This window comes from Heterodontus francisci, chromosome 35 (genome assembly GCF_036365525.1).
Source record: "Heterodontus francisci isolate sHetFra1 chromosome 35, sHetFra1.hap1, whole genome shotgun sequence".
In the NCBI taxonomy this organism is placed as follows: Eukaryota; Metazoa; Chordata; class Chondrichthyes; order Heterodontiformes; family Heterodontidae; genus Heterodontus; species Heterodontus francisci.
The window spans coordinates 47,074,310-47,093,952 of record NC_090405.1 but is presented as its reverse complement, the minus strand read 5'-3'; the positions used below and the strand labels follow the sequence as shown (position 1 = coordinate 47,093,952).

At 42.5% G+C, this 19,643-nt stretch overlaps 1 protein-coding gene across 4 annotated transcripts in view; it reads right to left on the bottom strand.

The window, feature by feature from the left end:
- The window catches only part of csk (C-terminal Src kinase), a 157,084-nt gene that overhangs the window by 66,943 nt on the left and 70,498 nt on the right, over positions 1–19,643 (bottom strand). The gene's annotated exons all lie outside the window — the stretch shown is intronic.

The window sequence follows — 19,643 nt, the reverse complement described above, 5'->3', positions numbered from 1 at the left end:
TAAAGGAAATAAATGAGAGTATGGGTGGGGTCAGATAATTGAATGTCTGTTCGATCCAAATACAAACAAGTGATGGTTTTTATTTTTTTTTTTATTTAGAGATACAGCACCCAAGTCTGTGCCGACCAACAACCACCCATTTATACTAATCCTACATTAATCCCATATTCCCTACCACATCCCCACCATTCTCCTACCACCTACCTACACTAGGGGTAATTTACAATGGCCAATTTACCCATCAACCTGCAAGTCTTTGGCTGTGGGAGGAAACCGGAGCACCCAGCGGAAACCCACGTGGTCACAGGGAGAACTTGCAATTTCAGCCGTTCTTTTAGAACTAACTATGGCAAAATTCAGAAGTAACTTAAAAGTTAGATTATAATATTTACTGAAGCCACAATATGATATTGCATCTGTGTTAATTGGTTGCAATTGTGCATCATCAAAAACATTTTCATCCAGTGCATCACTGCAGCGAGTTTATCAGCAGGTAAAATGGACTCTAGACAGTGGAACAGCAGAAATTTCCCAACACCTAGATTAACAATCTTACCAACACACTTGTTACCCAAATATGCAATCTGATGGCAAACGACTGACATCAAAACCTGGGCAATGGAAGCAGGCTGGAAAATAGCAAAAATTTGACAGCTACAACATTTCCTGTGAGCAAAGTATTTTTCAAGAAAAATGTTACACCAGATTCCAAATACAGGATTAATTTACATTATTAAATGGAATTAGTTTCTCAGTCCCAGAGATTTTGGAACTGTGGAAACTGTTCACACTGTGTGATGCAGCTCCTATAGAAGCTGGTACTTAACTCTGCAAAAAAACAACTTGCATTTATATTGTGTCTAAAATATAGTAAAAAGTTCCAAGGTGCTTCACCAGAATGTTAACAGAATTTGACAGAAAGGCACACAATGAGATATTGGAGAGATAGCCAAAAGTTTGGTCAGAGGTAGGTTTCATGGAGTGCCTTAAAGGAGGAAAGAGACACAGAGAGGATTATCAGTTGACTTATGGTTTCAGCTTGCCACTAATTTAACTGATGTGAAAACCTCTCAAATTCTAGCAAGGTTTGTTACAGGCCACCAAGTGCAAAACCAGAACTGGCAGCAGTAACAAGCAACGTGGATACAGGAGAATCTGTGGATGTGGTGCACTTAGATTTCCAGAAGGTATGTGACAAGCTGCCACATTGAAAGTTACTAAACAAAGTAAGAGCCCATGGTATAGGGGGTAACATGAGCATGGATGGAGGATTGGGTTGCTAAAAGGCAACAGAGAGTAGGCATAAATGGGTCATTTTCAGGTTGGCAAGAGGTGTCTGCAAAGGGTCATAGCTAGGTTAAAGATTTGGCAGATGGAGTATAATGTGGGAAAGTGTGAACTTGTCCACTTTTTTTTTTCAATTCATTCATGAAATGTGGGCATCGCTGGCTAGGCCAGCATTTATTGCCCATCCCTAATTGCCCTTGAGAAGGTGGTGGTCAGCTGCCTTCTTGAACTGCTGCAGTCCATGTGAGGTAGGTACACCCACAGTGCTGTTAGGAAGGGAGTTCCAGGATTTTGACCCAGCGACAGTGAAGGAACGGCAATATAGTTCCAAGTCAGGATGGTGTGTGGCTTGGAGGGGAACTTGCAGGTGGTGTTCCCATGCATTTGATGTCCTTGTCCTTCTAGTTGGTAGAGGTTGCAGGTTTGAAAGGTGTGACTAAATTTCAAAAGCAATTCACTTCTAGGATAACCCGAGGATAAGATAATATACAAGTTATTTTACCTCCGGTAACCTAGCTTATGTTAAGAAGTGCTCACCAAACTAGAATTTGTCATGATGCACACCCCCTCACTCACTTTGTTGGTCGGCCACAAAAGAGCAAGAAGGGGTTGTACAGCATCAAGGCTGCTCCACCATTTAATTAGATCATGGCTGATTGGTACCTCAACTCCATTTACTCCCGAATGGCTTGATGATGTAACCTTTGATTTATATCCCTTGATACCTGTAACTAATACAAATCTGCTGATCTCAGGCCTGAAAATTAAGCGACCCAACATTCACAGCCTTTTCAGGGGGCAGAGTTCCAGATTTCTACTAGCCTTTGTATGCAAGAGTTTCCGGATTTCACTCCTAATTTTAAGTTTGTGCTCCATTATTTTGGATTCTGTCACAATAGTAAATTACTGTCTCAAAAGCTTTAATCATTTTAAACACCTCAGTGAGCTTACACCTCATCATTCTAAACTCAAGGAAATACATGACAAGTTCATGCAAAATGTCCTTTTTAACCCTTTCTGGTGAGTCTGTGCTGTGCCCCTCTAAGGCCCTTCCTGAGTTACAATGCCCAAAACAATGCCAATACAAAATTCTGTATAAATGAAGTACAATTTCACATCCTTAATATATTCAAACCCTCATTTAGATAAAGGCCAACATTCAATATCGTTCATGAATACATATCTTTTATTCACTGTTAGAAACCAAATCAAGGATTAGTTAAAAAGGTCTTCCCTTCCCTATTATGCATTATAGCATCACCTGCATTTGTCTTCAATGGACATGCATTCCTCCTGATCACCTACAATGTATTTATAGAAACTATTAGCTATTATGAACACTCGCGCAAGTTTTTGGTCATGCTCCCTTTTTGCCCTCCATTACTTTCTTTGTATCACTATTTTTTCTATAACTTTTCCAGTCTGCTAAATTTCTACTTTTCCTTACATTTCTGTAAGCCTTGGCTATTAGCTTAAGTCTTACTTAGTTTCTTGAATGCAGAACTGCATAAGTAGAGCAATGGCCTTTCAGGGGTATGTACTGGTATTTTATTTCAGCAAATACTACTTTGAATATTTGTCAAAAGTTAAGCTGCCATAGGCAACAAAATGACAGTAAAGAACATTCTGCTTATTTTGTTTAAAAAGAAAGTTTATTTCCTTCTGTCTGGAAGCTACAAAAAAGTACTGCAACACCTAAAGATGCAATACAATAAAAGCAAAATAATGCAGATGCTGGAAATCTGAAAAAAACAAAGTGCTGGAAATACTCATCAGGTCTGCCAGCATCTCAGGAGAGAGAAGCAGAGTTAACGTTTCAGGTCAGTGAACTTTCATCAGAACTGGCAAAGGTTAGAAATGTAATAGGTTTTAGGCAAATAAAGCAGGGGTGGGGCAAAAGAGAACAAAGGGAAGGTGTTTATTAGGACAGAGAGTCACAGAGAATAACTGACAAGGAGGTCATGGGGCAAAGGCAAAGAGTGTGTTAATGGTGTAGTGAAAGACAAAGCATTAATGCAGAGCGGGTATTAAATGACAGAATAATGAAAGCCCTAGCCAAAAGCACAAACATGAAAGAAAACAGTGGGCAGGCACATGGTAAAAAAAGTTGAATGATAAAACAAACTAAAATGTAATAAAAATAAAAAATAAAGCTAAAAATAAAAAGGGGAGCCAGTCATGCTCTGAAATTATTGAACTCAATGTTCAGTCCGTTAGGCTGTAGTATGCCTAATCAGTAAATGAGGTGCTGTTCCTCAAGATTGCGTCGATGTTCATTGGAACATTGCAGGACAGAGATGTGGGCATGAGAGCAAGGGAGTGTGATGAAATGGCAAGCAACAGGAAGCTCGGGGTCATATTTTCGGACTGAGCGGAGGCGTTCCGCAAAGTGGTCACCCAATCTGCGTTTGGTCACCCCAACGTAGAGGAGACCGTATTGTGAGCAGTGAATACAGTATACTGAATTTAAAGTACAAGTAAATCACTGCTTCACCTGAAAGGAGTGTTTGGGGCCTTAGATAGTGGGAAGAGAGGAGGTAAAGGGCCAGGGGCACCTTCCCTTTGGTTCTCTTTTGCCCCACCCCCACTTTATTTGCTTAAAACCTATTACATTTCTAACCTTTGCCAGTTCGGATGAAAGGTCACTGACCTGAAATGTTAACTCTGCTTCTAGTTTTTTTTAGTTTTAGAGATACAGCACTGAAACAGGCCCTTCGGCCCACCGAGTCTGTGCCGACCATTAACCACCCATTTTATACGAATCCTACACTAATCCCATATTCCTGTCACATCCCCAACTGTCCCTATATATTTCCCTACCATCTACCTATACTAGTGACAATTTATAATGGCCAATTAACCTATCAACCTGCAAGTCTTTGGCATGTGGGAGGAAACCGGAGCACCCGGAGGAAACCCATGCAGACACAGGGAGAACTTGCAAACTCCGCACAGGCAGTACCCAGAATCGAACCCGGGTCCCTAGAGCTGTGAGGCTGCGGTGCTAACCACTGCGCCACTGTGCCGCCCACAGATGCTGTTAGACCTGCTGAGTATTTCCAGCACTTTGTTTTTATACCTGAAGATACAATATAGGCTTGAGACTATATGTTCTAAAATTCTAATTTTGCCATGTTTTAACATGTGAACATCCCCATCCTCTTTGACAATGTATAAAGCAGCCCTCAGCCCCAAAAAGAATCAAAACACCAATTGGTTAATGCATCTTCACTGTATTTATAAAACACATAGGAAAAAAAACTCCTCATCTACTGTGTCATTGGGACATCTCAAAGCACTTCATGGCCACTGAATTATTTGCACGGTCCCAGAAACAAGCGAGATAAATAACCATTTAAAGTAGCTCAGTGATCAGAAGTTAGCCACTGGAAGAATTAGCCTGCTCTTCATCAAACAGAGACCTTTAAACGTACACCTGAACAGGCAAGTGGGATCTCAATTTATCATAACCCGATACATAGCACCTCAGACATTGCATCACTTCATTTGTATAGTACTCATCAGCGTAGATTGTGTGTTCAAAATATTGAAGTGGAGAATTATTTTAAATTGTTAGATTTAAAACCTTAAGATTTAATTACAAACTTTTACAGTAATCCGAGAACTGATCCAGACAGACCTGTCGGAACATACAGCACTGTTGTGATTAAGAGTTAAACTAGAAGATTTTCCCCCATTCCGCTCTCACTAACCCTGCAAATCAATGCTGTAACTGGTAGGGTGGTTATAGCTAGATAAGCAGCAAGATGCTTATTACAGTTCATGCATTAATAAGGATGCATACACTTAGTTGGATGAACTCCAGCAGCAACTTGCACAAATCTGCATGTCCCCAAGTTATGACTTATGCCAACATGTGCCCAATTTGGGTTTAGATAAGGTGATACTGACCCCATTTGGGAATCTAGTGTACAACATCTCCTGAATATCTCCGTAATTTGGTTTAGATAGTCTCAACATTCTGTTATTGACGTTTCTAAGCTCGAGCAAGCAAAAGTTTAAAAAAGTGAAAATGTACGAATAGTTCAAAACCGTAAGAAGCAGAAAACTAGAGTCATAAGATATGAGAACCCTATAACCAAATCTTTTTCAGTCTACTGCCTAGTAAGAATGACTGTTTAAAAAATGGTGGAAAGATAAACAAAATATGAGTTCACAAATGGTAAAGTCAATATGGAACTCAATCCTTCTTTACAGAACAAGAGAACAGGCTTTTCCTTCATACAAATGAAACAATAAACTGGCTTTTCCCAGGTGGCAAAGGACTAGCTGTGTATTTCCCGGAATGTGTTTCTCTTAGATTTCCAGCATCCCCCACACCCCCAATCCCTAAATACTTCCCGGTAAGGATGATCAATAACTGCCTTGGGAAATTCCGATACAATTCTGTCAAAGTTCTCCTGATAAAGATTCTCCAAGGAATGAAACATATATTTGATATAGCAGAAACCTCAGCTCAGCTACCATTTGAAGTTGTGATTTTTGTCAACTCATGGTATGGGCAGTGAAGCTAATGAAACAAAAGACAGCATTATTACAAATCCTCTGCCACTGCATGTTATGATAGGAGCCAAAGTACCATTTATCAAGGATGTACACTTGATAGCCACTTAACTGTGCTTTTTCGACAGTTCTATTTCAAAAGTTAATAGCATTGAAGCACTCAATATCTGCTGCTGTATGAAAACATCTTGTATACCTCAAGATACTAATTAAGACATCTAATGGTTTTGACAGGAAACTAGCACATGGACAAATATTTCATCTTGGGAATAGTTTCATCCTGGTGCAGGTAATTTCATAAAAGCTACACTGTGTGACAAAAAACATGATAAATTGCAGGGGGAGGAATAAATGTACAACTGCCAGCAGCTTGCGAGAAACAGGAATAATTAGATGCCAATATACTCAGCTGTGGGTGCAAAAAATAAGCTTTCAATATCTGCCAAGTTATTACACCAAAAACACTTTCAACATTGTTTCATTTTTCGATTAGGCATCAAAAGTATCAAATCATATTACTCCCATTGTGGTATAGAAAACTTACGGATTTTTGAATATCCATGCAATTTAAGCATCTGCTTTTCCCAGTCATTGACTATTTATAGTCAAACCTTAAGGCACCTAACTGCTATTTCTCTATTTATCTGCTCTCGTATTACTCTTAAACCTTGAGCCATGAAGAACATTGGCTCTTCTCAATAGAAGAAACTCATGTCATGTGCCGTAAATCATATTGTGCATTGCAACAGTAGTGGGATATTATTCCTCCAGTCAACCCGACTACTGCTAGCACACTTGTATTGAAGCTGATTAGAAACATCGAAATAAAAATGCCAATGTTCCATTTCTCATCGTAAAACAGGCTTATTACGACAACACAGAAGTACTTTCTTCAATAAAAACACCAGACTTACAAACAGAGTTTATTACCAATAAAATTTGCCTTCATGTCCAACTCAAAAACTCTGCCAGTTACAAACCAATTGCTGTTGCTTAAACTTAACTTCTCTTCTAAAATTGAAAAAATTGTTCCTCACTGTTCAATCTGGATTCATCAATTTCCATTATAAAATAACAGGAAGAACATTCAAAGGAGTGACTTGAGCTTCACGCACGATTTATATGTCATCCAAACTACAGCACATTTATCGCCATGAACACTGCCAACCATGTGGTAGTTTCAAAACAGTACATCATGGCAAAGCGAAAATTCAGCCATGCTTCAGTGCTTTCAGTTAGGAAAGCAGCTATTGCCATTCCCAGTTATAAAAAGAAAATGGAGTTTTCAAAAAAAAGGCATGGACTATCGAATAAAGCAACCAGAAATGGAATTAAAACCACAATCCCCAACATAGGCCGGCATGAATTACATTTGCTGCCTTGATTATTGTGGATGCTCAATGGCCAATAAAAACAGTGAAATAAATGTCGCTCCCTTATTACCCAGAGTGGAAAGTGAAACTAAGGGCAAAGCAAGTTGGGTGGTCATATTTGCATTATTATAGCCACAGGCTGAAGAGACATGTCAGCAAGCTTTGGCATACAAGCCTCAAATAGCACAGGACAGAGCACAATGAGAGCCTGAGGAAGACCTTCAACCGACGATGTGCTTTTTCTCTCACGAGAAAGATTTTTGGTCTTTTATGTAAGCATGCTTCACAGCTTCAGCCAAAAATCAAGGGGTAAATCTTCAGGATGCCAATCAGTGCCAGGAGCATTCGGCACACTTGAACGTGCAAAGCATCTCAAAAGCAGACAGGATTGATCCCATGGAATTGGGCCTTGTGCTAACTAAAGCTGAAAGTGAAGATCTTTCAGCAATTTCCCAGACATTTCTCAAGTTGGCTTTACAAAGCAACAAATAATGCAAGAATGTTTTTTTTTTTTTTACATCCAATTTTCCTGTCGACATTTGCTGGGATTTACCTCATTGTATCAGCAATGCTTCAAGGACGTGTCCAAGCGTCAGTTCTTCATGCGTGAAGACATTAAGTAATAACAGCTTATTCAACTATTACAGGGGCAGGGGGTGAAGAACTATGGCCAATCATGTCCTCACCCAAGATAGGAAAATAGGAGGAGTCGGCCATTCAGCCTGCTCCGCCATTCAATACGATATGGCTGACAATCCAGTTCAATGCCTTTTTCCCACACTATCCTCATAGCCCCTTATGTCATAGAGTCAGAGAAGTACAGCACTGAAACAGGCCCTTCGGCCCACCGAGTCTGTGCCGACCATCAACCACCCATTTATACTAATCCTACATTAATCCCATTTCCCTCTCATGACCCCACCTTCCCTCAATTCTCCTACCACCTACCTATACTAGGGGCAATTTACAATGACCAATTTACCTATCAACCCGCAAGTCTTTGGCATGTGGGAGGAAACCCACGCGATCACAGGAAGAACTTGCAAACTCCGCACAGGCAGTACCCAGAACAGAACCCAGGTCGCTGGAGCTGTGAAGCTGCAGTGCTAACCACTGAACCGCCCCATTTGTCATTTGTATTTAGAAATCTGTCAATCTCTGCTTTAAACATACTCAATGACTGAGCTTCCACAACCCTCTGGGGTAGAGAATTCCAAAGATTCACACCCCTCTGAGTAAAGAAATTTCTCCTCATCTCTGTCCAAAGTGGCTTCCCCATAATTTTGAAATTGTGTCCCCTGGTTCTAGACTCGCCAACCATGGGAAACATCTTACCTGCATCTACCCTGTCTATCCCTTTAAGTATTTTGTAGCTTTCAATTAGATCACCTCTGATTCTTCGAAACTCTAGAGAATACAGGCCCAGTTTCTCCAATTTCTCTTCATAGGACAGTCCCGCCATCCCGGGAACAAGTCTGCTGAATCTTTGTGGCACTCCCATTCTCTCTCTGCATGCATACTCCTAACCTGTAGTGTGACCACCACCCTAAACATGCTATCCACATAGTCCTCTGCATCACGGATGCACAACAGTGACTCCAGCCGCCATTCAAGTTCTGAAACCTGGAGCTCCAGCTTCTGCAGCCGGTGACACTTCCTGCAGATGTATTCGTCTAGGACACGTGGTACGTCCATGACTTCCCACATACCACAGGACATACATTCCACTTGGCTGAGCTGACCCGCCGTAACGCAACTTTAAAAACTTATAACAATGAGAAGTAAAATAACTTACCAGTTACTCACTAATCAACTTGTTTCGCTGTACCCAAGAGACAGGCAGTTACTGGAGGCTGAAAAAAAGGGAGAAGAAAGAAAGAAGCCCCTCCCTCATGCACCGAACTCCCAACTTTACACTCGGTGCACTCAAATTTATTTTAATTTATAGTTCCCCTCCTTACCGAACTCTCACTTACCAAACTCCCTTCTTCACACTGTGCCCTCTGCAGCACTCAACGCAGACAAGCAGCACTGAGAGTCGCCTCAATTTATAGTCTCAAAACAATGCTGTGCAGCTCTGCGAGAGCTCTGCTAAAGCTCAGAAACCAGTTTAAGCTAGCTAACTAATTAACTAGTTTCAGCTACTCTGTTAGTATATCCCGGTTTAAAACTGCAAGAAACTTAACTTATCTCTTTACATTTAGCGATTTCTTTCAGTTATCGAAACAAAAACTAGCCCCGAGATTAACCCTTAAAATTCACTCACTTACCAAACTCCCCTTTTCACTCTCAGTGCAGACCAACTGAATTTTAATATCCACCAGCTGCTGTGGTGGGATTTAAACCCATATCCCAGAGTATTAGCCTGGTCTCTGGATTATTAATCTAATGATATTACCACTAATAGTTTCACGATCAGCATTAGCTTTTAATTTCAAATTTATTAGTTGAATTTAAATTTTACCATCTGCTGTGGTGGTTTTTTAAAAATTCATTCTTGGCATGTGGGCATTGCTGGCTAGGCCAGCATTTATTGCCCAGTCCTAATTATCCTTGAGAAGGTAGTGGCGAACTGCCTTCTTGAATTGCTGCAGTCCATGTGAGGTAGGTACACCCAAAGTGCAGTTAGGAAGGGAGTTCCAGGATTTTGACCCAGCGACAGTGAAGGAACGGCGATATAGTTCCATGTCAGGATGGTGTGTGACTTGGAGGGGAACTTGCAGGTGGTGGTGTTACCATGTATTTGCTGTCCTTGTCCTTCTAGTTGGTGGAAGTCGCGGGTTTGGAAGATGCTGTCTAAGGAGCCTTGGTGTGTTGCCGCAGTGCATCCTGCAGATGGTACACACTGCTGAAACTGAGCATTGGTGGTGGAGGGAGTGAATGTTTGTGGATGGGGTGCCAATCAAGCGGGCTGCTTTGTCTTGGATGGTGTTGAGCTTGAATGTTGTTGGAGATGCACCCATCCAGGCAAGTGAACAGTATTACATCACACTCCTGACTTGTGCCTTGTAGATGGTCGACAATCTTTGGGAGTCAGGAAGCGAGTTACTCGCCACAGGATTCCTAGCCTCTGATCTGCTCTTGTAGCCATGGTATTTATATGGCTACTCCAGTTCAGTTTCTGGTCAATGGTATCCCCTAGGATGTTGATGGTGGGGGATTCAGCGATGGTAATGCCACTGAATGTCAAGGGGAGATGGTTAGATTCTCTTTTGTTTGAGATGGCCATTGCTCAGCACGAATGTTACTTGCCACTTATCAGCCCAAACCTGGATATTGTCCAGGTCTTGCTGTATTTCTACACAGACTTCTTCAGTATCTGAGGAGTCGCGAACGGTACTGAACATGGCGCAATCATCAGCGAACATCCCCACTTCTGACCTCATCATGGGGGGGAAAAGGTCATTGATTAAGCAGCTGAAGACGGTTGGGCCTAGGACACTACCCTGAGGAACTCCTGCAGTGATGTGCTGGAGCTCAGATGACTGGCCTCCAACAACCACAACCATCTTCCTTTACGCTAGGTTTGACTCCAACCAGCGGAGAGTTTTCCCCGTTTCCCAAAGACTTCAGTTTTGCTCGGGCTCCTTGATGCCATACTCAGTCAAATGCTGCCTTGATGTCAAGGGCAGTCACTCTCACCTCACCGAGTTCAGCTCTTTCGCCCATGTTTGGACCAAGGCTGTAATAAAGTCAGAAGCTGAGCGGCCCTGGCGGAACCCAAACGGAGAATCACCGAGCAGGTTATTGCTAAGCAACTGCCGCTTGATGGCACTGTTGATGAAACCTTCCATCATTTTACTGATGATTGAGAGTAGTCACATCCCCTGGGTGCTGGATTACTAATTGAGTGACAATACCACTACACCACTGCCTCCCCTTTTAACCATTACAGTAGCTTTTTTTAATTCCAGGCTTTTTTCACCATCTGCCATGGTGGGATTCAAACCCACGTCACCAAAGCATTAGCCTGGGTGCTTGATACTAAGCGAGTGACATTATCACTACGCCATTGCCTGCCCTATATATCCGATAAGATCCCAGTGATCAGCTGACACCACACAGATTGTAGTTTACATGCAACATCTTTCTTGTCCACACACCCCCATCTAAATCAGGTCTGAAACTTGCACCTCACAAATTTGAAGTCAGAGTGGTAGAGAAGGATTTTAAAAATCATTTAGTGTTTTGAAAAAAGGTTTAACACCAAATGTTAGCAAGCAATGATCTGTTGCATGGTAGCCATAACAGCTGCAATCGCAACACATTATGTAAAAGGATAAATGTGACATGTCAGTGCTGTCAGGGCAAGAAAATAACATTCTACCATATTAGCTCACTGCAAATTAATGTGCACGTTAATCATCTTATTCAAAATACAACATACGACAGAGCACGGACCATGATTAAAGCAGGGAATACTTTCACTGACATAACCAGCGACCCAATGAATTGCGAGTATAGTATGCGGCATGGGGCATTTCACAGTAGTTTCTTCCTTCTCCCAAAGCAAATACAGACAGCACTTTTGTGGGAGTACACAGCTCAACAAAGTGCAGCACCCAACAGTTGAGACCAACTACAGAGCCATTTGTAAAGGTGCATGTAGCTTCAATAAACCTTTACTAGCTATGGGGGTGGGTGGCAAAAGAAAATAATCAGCTTTATCCCTGTAAGATATATAAATCAAGGACAGTTTAATATATGAATTAATCATTCAAAAACAGGCATATTAAATCTGAAATGTGTTTTAACAATGCTTAAGCCTCAAGTTCCATTCAAGTAACAATGCTGCTTGGGGTGAATGGCAGCAATAATGTAAATACATTCTAAACCAGCAAATGTTATGATTTCATTAGCTATCCCACAGGAGTTATTTATTCCCTTGTGCTTGGCCTTACTAGAAGTCTCATCCTCCCTTTCAGCAAGGGAACAGTAGCTTGGTGGTTATATTGCATTACTGGGCCAGTAACCCAGAGGCCTGGTGTGGAGACAGGAGTTCAAATCCCACCACTTCAGCTGGGGAACTGAAATTCGGTTAATTAATAAAATCTGAAATAAAAATTAAGTAATGGTGACCATGCAACTACTGGCTTGTTATAAAAACTGATCTGGATCGCTAACGTTCTTTAGGGAATGAAATCCTCCATCCGGGCCTTGTCTGATTTATGTGCGACTCCAGACCCACAGAAACGTCACATTTAAGAGAAATTAGGCCTTGCCTTGCCAGAGACACCCACATCCCAAGAATGAATTTTTTTTTTTTTAAAAACTTGATTTGAACTCTGTTCTCAATACTTGTGTTCCTAATTAGGAGCAGCAGTAAGCCACTCGGCCCCTTGAGCCTGCTCCGCCATTCAACTAACTGATTTCCTACCTCAGCTATACCTTTCCACACCAAGGACAAGTATAAACTTCTAAAAGAAAAAAAAACGAACTGACACCTGTTGAATTAATTTTTTAAAATTAATTCATGGGATGTGGGCACACTGGCTATGCCAGCATTTATTGCCTATCACTAATTGCCCTCAAGAAAATGGTGGTGAACTGCCTTCTTGAACCGCTGCAGTCCATGCTCGGTAGGTACACCCACAGTGCTGTTAGGAAGGGAGTTCCAGGATTTTGACCCAGCGACAGTGAAGGAACGACGATATAGTTCCAAGTCAGGATGGTGCGTGACGTGGACGGGAACTTGCAGGTGGTGATGTTCCCATGCATCTGCCGCTCTTGTCCTTCGAGGTGGTCGAGGTCGCGGGTTTGGAATGCGCTGTCTAAGGAGCCTTGGTGCGTTGCTGCAGTGCATCTTGTAAATGGTACACAATGCTGCCACTGTGCGTCAGTGGTGGAGGGAGTGAATGTTTGTGCATGGTGTGCCAATCAAGTGGGCTGCTATGTTCTGGATGGTATCGAGCTTCTTGAGTGTTGTTGGAGCTGCACCCATCCAGGAAAGTGGACAATATTACATCACACTCCTGACTTGTGCCATGTAGATGACTGACATGCTTTGGGGAGTCAGGAGGTGAGTTACTTGCCGCAGGATTCCAAGCCTCGGACCTGCTCTTGTAAACATGGTATTTATAAGGCTATTCCAGTTCAGTTTTTAGTCAATGGCAGCCCCTAGGATGTTGATAGTGGGGGATTCAGTGATGGTAATGCCATTGAATGTCAAGGGGAGATGGTTAGATTCTCTCTTGTTGGAGATGGTCATTGCCTGGCACTTGTGTGGCGCGAATGTTACTTGCCACTTATCAGCCCAAGCCTGGATATTGTCCAGGTCTTGCTGCATTTCTACATGGACTGCTTCAGTATTTGAGGAGTCACGAATGGTGCTAAACATTGTGCAATCATCAGTGAACATCCCCATCTCTGACCTTATGATTGAAGGAAGGTCATCGATGAAGCAGCTGAAGATGGTTGGGCCGCGGACACTACCCTGAGGAGCTCCTACAGTGATATCCTGGAGCTCAGATGATTGACCCCCCAACAACCACAGCCATCTTCCTTTGCACTAGGTATGACTCCAACCAGCGGAGCGTTTTCCCCGATTCCCATTGACTCCAGTTTTGCCAGGGCTCCTTGATGCCATACTCAGTCAAATGCTACCTTGATGTCTAGGGCTGTCACTCTCACCTCATCACGCGAGTTCAGCTCTTCTGTCCATGTTTGAACCAAGGCTGTAATCAGGTCATTGGCTGAGTGGCCCTGGCGGAACCCAAACTGAGCAGGTTATTGCTAAGCAAATGTCGCTTGATGGCACTGTTGATGACACCTTCCATCATTTTACTGATGATTGAGAGTCGACTGATGGGGTGGTAATTGGCCAGGTCAGACTTGTCCTGCTTTTTGTGTACAGGACATACCTGGGCAATTTTCCACATTGCTGAGTAGATACCAGTGTTGTAGCTGTACTGGAACAGCTTGGCCAGGTGTGCGGCAAGTTCTGGAGCACAGGTCTTCAGTACTATTGCCAGAATATTGTCAGGACCCATAGCCTTTGCAGTATCCAGTGCCTTCAGTTGTTTCTTGATATCATGCGGAGTGAATCGAATTGGCCGAAGTCTGGCATCTGTAATGCTGGGGACTTCAGGAGGGAGCAGAGATGGATCATCTACTCGGCACTTCTGGCTGAAGATTGTTGCAAATGCTTCTGCCTCATCTTTCACACTGATGTGCTGGGCTCCCCCATCATTTAGGATGGGGATATTTGTGGAGTACCCCCTCCAGTTAGTTGTTTAATTGTCCACCATTCACGGCTGGATGTGGCAGGACTGCAGAGCTTAGATCTGATCCGTTGGTTATGGGATCGCTTAGCTCTGTCTATTGCATGCTGCTTATGCAGTTTGGCATGCAAGTAGTCCTGGGTTGTAGCTTCACCTAGTTCACATCTAATTTTGAGGTATGCCTGGTGCTGTTCCTGGCATGCCCACCTGCACTCTTCATTGAACCAGGGTTGGTCTCCTGGCTTGATGGTAATGGTACAGTGGGGGATATGCCAGGCCATCAGGTTACAGATTGTGGTTGACTACAGTTCTGCTGCTGCTGATGGCCCACAGCACCTCATGGATGCCCAGTTTTGCATTGCTAGATCTGTTTGAAATCTATCCCATTTAGCACGGTGATAGTATGACACAACACGATGGACGGTATCCTCAATGCGAAGGCAGGACTTGGTCTCCACAAGGACTGTGCGGTGGTCACTCCTACCAATACTGTCATGGACAGAAGCATCTGCGGCAGACAGATTGGTGAGGACAAGCTCAAGTATGTTTTTCCCTCGGGCTGGTTCCCCCACTACCTGCCGCAGACCCAGTCTAGCAGCTATATCCTTTAGTACTCGGCCAGCTCGGTCAGTAGTGGTGCTGCCGAGGCACTCTTGGTGATGAGCATTGAAGTCCCCCACCCAGAGTACATTTTGTGCCCTTGCCACCCTCTGTGCTTCCTCCAAGTGGTGTTCAACATGGAGGAGTACTGAGTCATCAGCTGAGGGAGGGCGGTAGGTGGTAATCAGTAGGAGGTTACCTTGCCCATATTTGATCTGATGCCATGAGACTTCATGGGGTCCAGAGTCGATGTTGAGGACTCCCGGGGCAACTCCCTCCCGACTGTATACCACTGTCCCACCACCTCTTGTGGGGGGGGGGGTTCTGTCCTACCAGAGAGACAGGACATACCCAGGCTTAGTGATTGCAATGTCTGGGACATTATCTGTAAGGTATGATTCCGTGAGTATGACCATGTCAGGCTGTTGCTTGACTAGTCTGTGGGACAGCTGTCCCAACTTTGGCACAAGCCCCCAGATGTTAGTAAGGAGGACTTTGCAGGATCGACAGGGCTGCGTTTGCAGTTGTTGTTTCCAGTGCCTAGGTTGATGCCGGGTGGTCCGTCCGGTTTCATTGCTTTTTATTGACTTCGTAGCGGTTAGGTACAACTGAGTGGCTTGCTAGGACATTTCAGAGGGCATGTAAGAGTCAACCACATTGCTGTGGGTCTGGAGTCACATGTAGGCCAGACTAGGTAAGGACAGCAGATTTCCTTCCCTAAAGGATATTAGTGAACCAGATGGGTTTTTACAACAATCGACAATGGTTTCATGGCCATCATTAGACTAGCTTTTAATCCCAGATTTATTCTTCTTCTTCTTCTTTGGCCTCCTTGTCTCGATTTATTAATTAAATTCAAATTCCACCTTCTGCTGTGGTGGGATTCAAACCCATGTCTCCGGGTTACTAGTCCAGTGATAATACCACTACGCCACCGCCTCCCCTTGCATGTAATTTCATGTTCTCTATGAATGCTTTTATTTGCAATAAACCACAATTATACTGCTGAGAAACTGAAAATTGATAAAGGAGCAGCTTTTTTCTTTTAAAGTAAAAATTAAATTTGAATCCCCTCGAATCCACACTGAAATGACTGCAGTTTGAAATTCTCTTCAATTGAGCTATTTCTTCAAGCAAGATAACTGCGTGAGTGTAGTGACTTTATTTAGGAAGAAATGCCATTTAATGGCCAACAACCAACAATGCTCGCAAATGGCAAACAAGATTGATGGGAACACATTTGTCAAGCTTGGACATGGGTTTTCACATCAAACAGGAAGGGGTAAATGAATTAAGTATGAAGCAACTGCAGGATTACAAACTAATCAACTGCCGATGGCATCCTTGTATACCTTCTCAATCTGCTGAGTGAAATCTGATTTGCAATGTTTAATGATAAAGCTCTCTACACTAGTTTTACAAAGAGAATTGAGCACTATGCAACACGGAGTATGACATATGCTGAGCAGCTATTGCAATATACTTGAAGTACAATTAAATTACAACACTTCGTCACCATCCACGTAACAGAAGCTACAGATGTGCACTTGCACTAAAAATACTCATACAAGGAGGAACTGAAACATAAGTATTTTGAAATGCATTTTTTTTTGAACTAGCACTGTGTGCTCAGCTACTGATGACCCATAAGCATGTGTGTACATTGCATTTTGGCCTGTGGACCTGGTATAATTGAGAGATACATTGAATAATCTACTGCATCTGGTCAATGTTACACTTGGTGGTCACAAACAAAAATGCATAGCGATTTCACCTTTGCTGAACCAGTTCTGAAAATGTTAGATGCTCTGCTTGCTTTGTGCTGAATTTTCTTTTTGTGGGAGGTGTTCAGGTGTCATTGAACCTTCCAAAAAAGGAAGTGAGCACATTGCTGAATCCTCCCCTCAACCAACAGTTATGAAAAGCAGCATGAAAACACAATTACATAAACCCTTAAAAGGAATCTGAAAATCTACATGACTTACAGGACAGGAAACCAACATGCTAGGTAATGAAAAACAATCCATAGTTAAGTGTAGGGTGCGAGTACTGGCCTAAATGAGCCATGGAACCAAGTTATGCCAATATTAAAGTGGGGGGGCATTAGTTGACGACAATTAAAATCTATTTCCAAAATGCATCAAGGCCAGTAAAAACACAGCAGTTGCCGATACCAAATGGAAATGGAATACAGACAGATTGCAAGGGCTTTGATTGTAAAGGAAGAAAGTGAACATTGGTCCCTTAGAAGCAGAGACAGGAGAAATTATCAAGGGGAATGAAGAAATGGCAGACACTGAAAAAATATTTAGTGTCTGTCTTCACATTCGAAGACACAAGTTCCATACCAGAAATCGCCACTAACCTAGGGGACAGAGAGAGTGAGGAAATTCATAACAGCAGAGAAGTAGTATGGAGAAACTTAAGGGACTAAAATCTGACAAATCTCCAGGATGTGATGGCCTATATCCTAGGGTTCTAAAAGAGATAGCTGCAGAGATAATGGATGCACTAGCTATGATTTTCCAAAATTCCTTAGATTCCAGAATGGTCCCATCAGATTGGAAGTTGACAAATGTTACATCATTTTTCAAGAAAGGAGGGAAGAGAGAAAACAGGAAACTACAGGCCAGTTTGCCTGTCAGTCCTTGGGAAAATGCTGGGATCTATTATTAAGGAAGTTTCAACAATGCACTTAGAAAAGCACAGTATGATTACAAGAATTCATCATAATTTTACTTAAGGAAAATCCTGTTTGACAAAGTTATTAGTTTTTTGAGAATGTAACTAGTAGGGTAGATAATGGGGAACCAGTAGATGTAGTATACCTGGATTTCCAAAAGGCATTCAATAAAGGTGCCACATAAAAAGGTTAATAGGCAAGATAAGGGCTCATGGAGTTGGGAATAATGTATGAGCATGGACAGATGATTAACAGACAGGAAGCAACGCATGGGCATTTTCAAGTTGGCAAGCAGTGAATTGTGGAACGCAGTAAGGATCAGTGCTGGGGCCTCAGCTATTTACAATCTATCTTAATGACTTAGATGAAGAGACAGAGAGTAATGTTTGTATCCAAGTTTGCTGGTGATAAAGGTAGGTGGAAAGGTAAGCTGTGGGGAGCAGAGAGAGAGGCCGCAAAGAAATATAGACAGGTTAATTGAGTGGGCGACAAGATGGCAGATGGAGTATAATGTAGGTAAGTGTGAAGTTATTCACTTTGGTCATAAGAATAGAGAAGCAGAATTTTTTTTTTTTAAAAAGGTGTGCAACTTTTAAGTGTTGTTCAAATAGACTTGGGTGTGCTTGTTCAAAGAACGCAGAAAGTTAATGTGCAGGTACAGGCAGCAATCAAGAAGGCAAATGGCATGTTGGCCTTTATTGCAAGGGGATTGGAGTAAAGGAATAAGGAAGTATTGTTAGGGTTATACAAGGTTTTGGTCTCTAGATTTTAGAAGGGATATACTTGCATTGGAGGCAATGCAGCGAAGGTTCACTAGATTGGTCCCTGAGATGAGGGGATTGTTCAATGATGATAGACTAAGTAAATTGGGCCCATATTCTCTGCAGCTTAGAAGAATGAGGGGTGATCTTATTGAAACATATAAGATTCTAACAGGACTGCATACGGTAATCTGCACAGAGATTATTTCCGCTGGTCAGGGAATCTAAAACACGGGAGCACAGTCTCAGGATAAGTGACCAATCATTTAGGACTGAGATGAGGAGAAATTACTTCACTCAAAGGGTTGTGAATCTTTGGAATTCTCTACCCAAGAGGGTTGTGGATGCTCCATCGTTGAATACATTTAAGGCTGATACAGACAGATCGTTGGTCTCTCAGGTGTCATGCAGGCCCCCACCTGCCGAGAATGAGGCACACATTATTTTGCCACGAACATTAAAACTTAAAATTGCTGCTGGGAAGAAAACCAGGCCTATCACAAGGAATTGCTAGGCCCCTCGCCGGAAAGACCTTTTTTGCATCTAGAAGACAGTGTTGGAACAAAGGACCCAGTCCTTGCTTCCCCAATACATAGAAGGCATGGTCAGACCAGTTTAGTCACATGACTAACTGGTGGCTGGAGTTTTTTTGAATTTGAACTTGCCACAGAGTTTTAGAACTGAAAGCTGTTTGCTCCTGGACTGAAGAGACCTCTCTCCTGTCTGCTCGCATCTCGCCCTCACCAGCTTCGGAAATCATGAAGACATATGAACCCCGAGAGAGAAAAGACTCCTACTGTGAACAAAGTTCAAGAATAATACTGGGCCCCAACGAAAAGCAAGACCACCTACAATCAAGCAGCTCGAAGAACAGTAAAGAAAACCCTCTTCAGAGATTGCCTCAAACCTCTCTATTTTTTCTTCTGCTCTTTTCTGTCTCTGCATTTGCGTATTGCGTATACATGCTAACATGCGGCGTGGCATGTATCCGTAGGCATTAACCAAAGCAGAGTTTAAGGTATAATAAGTTTCACTTTTCTTCTTTAAACCCAAGAAAGTCTGCTCATGCTCATTTCTTTGCCTTATAATTGGAGCTCAAAACTGTGTTTAAAACAAAATCCTGTTAAAATAAGACCAGGTGAAGACAATAAAAGACCCCTAGACATCTTTCTCACCTGGTCGTAACAGGGAATCA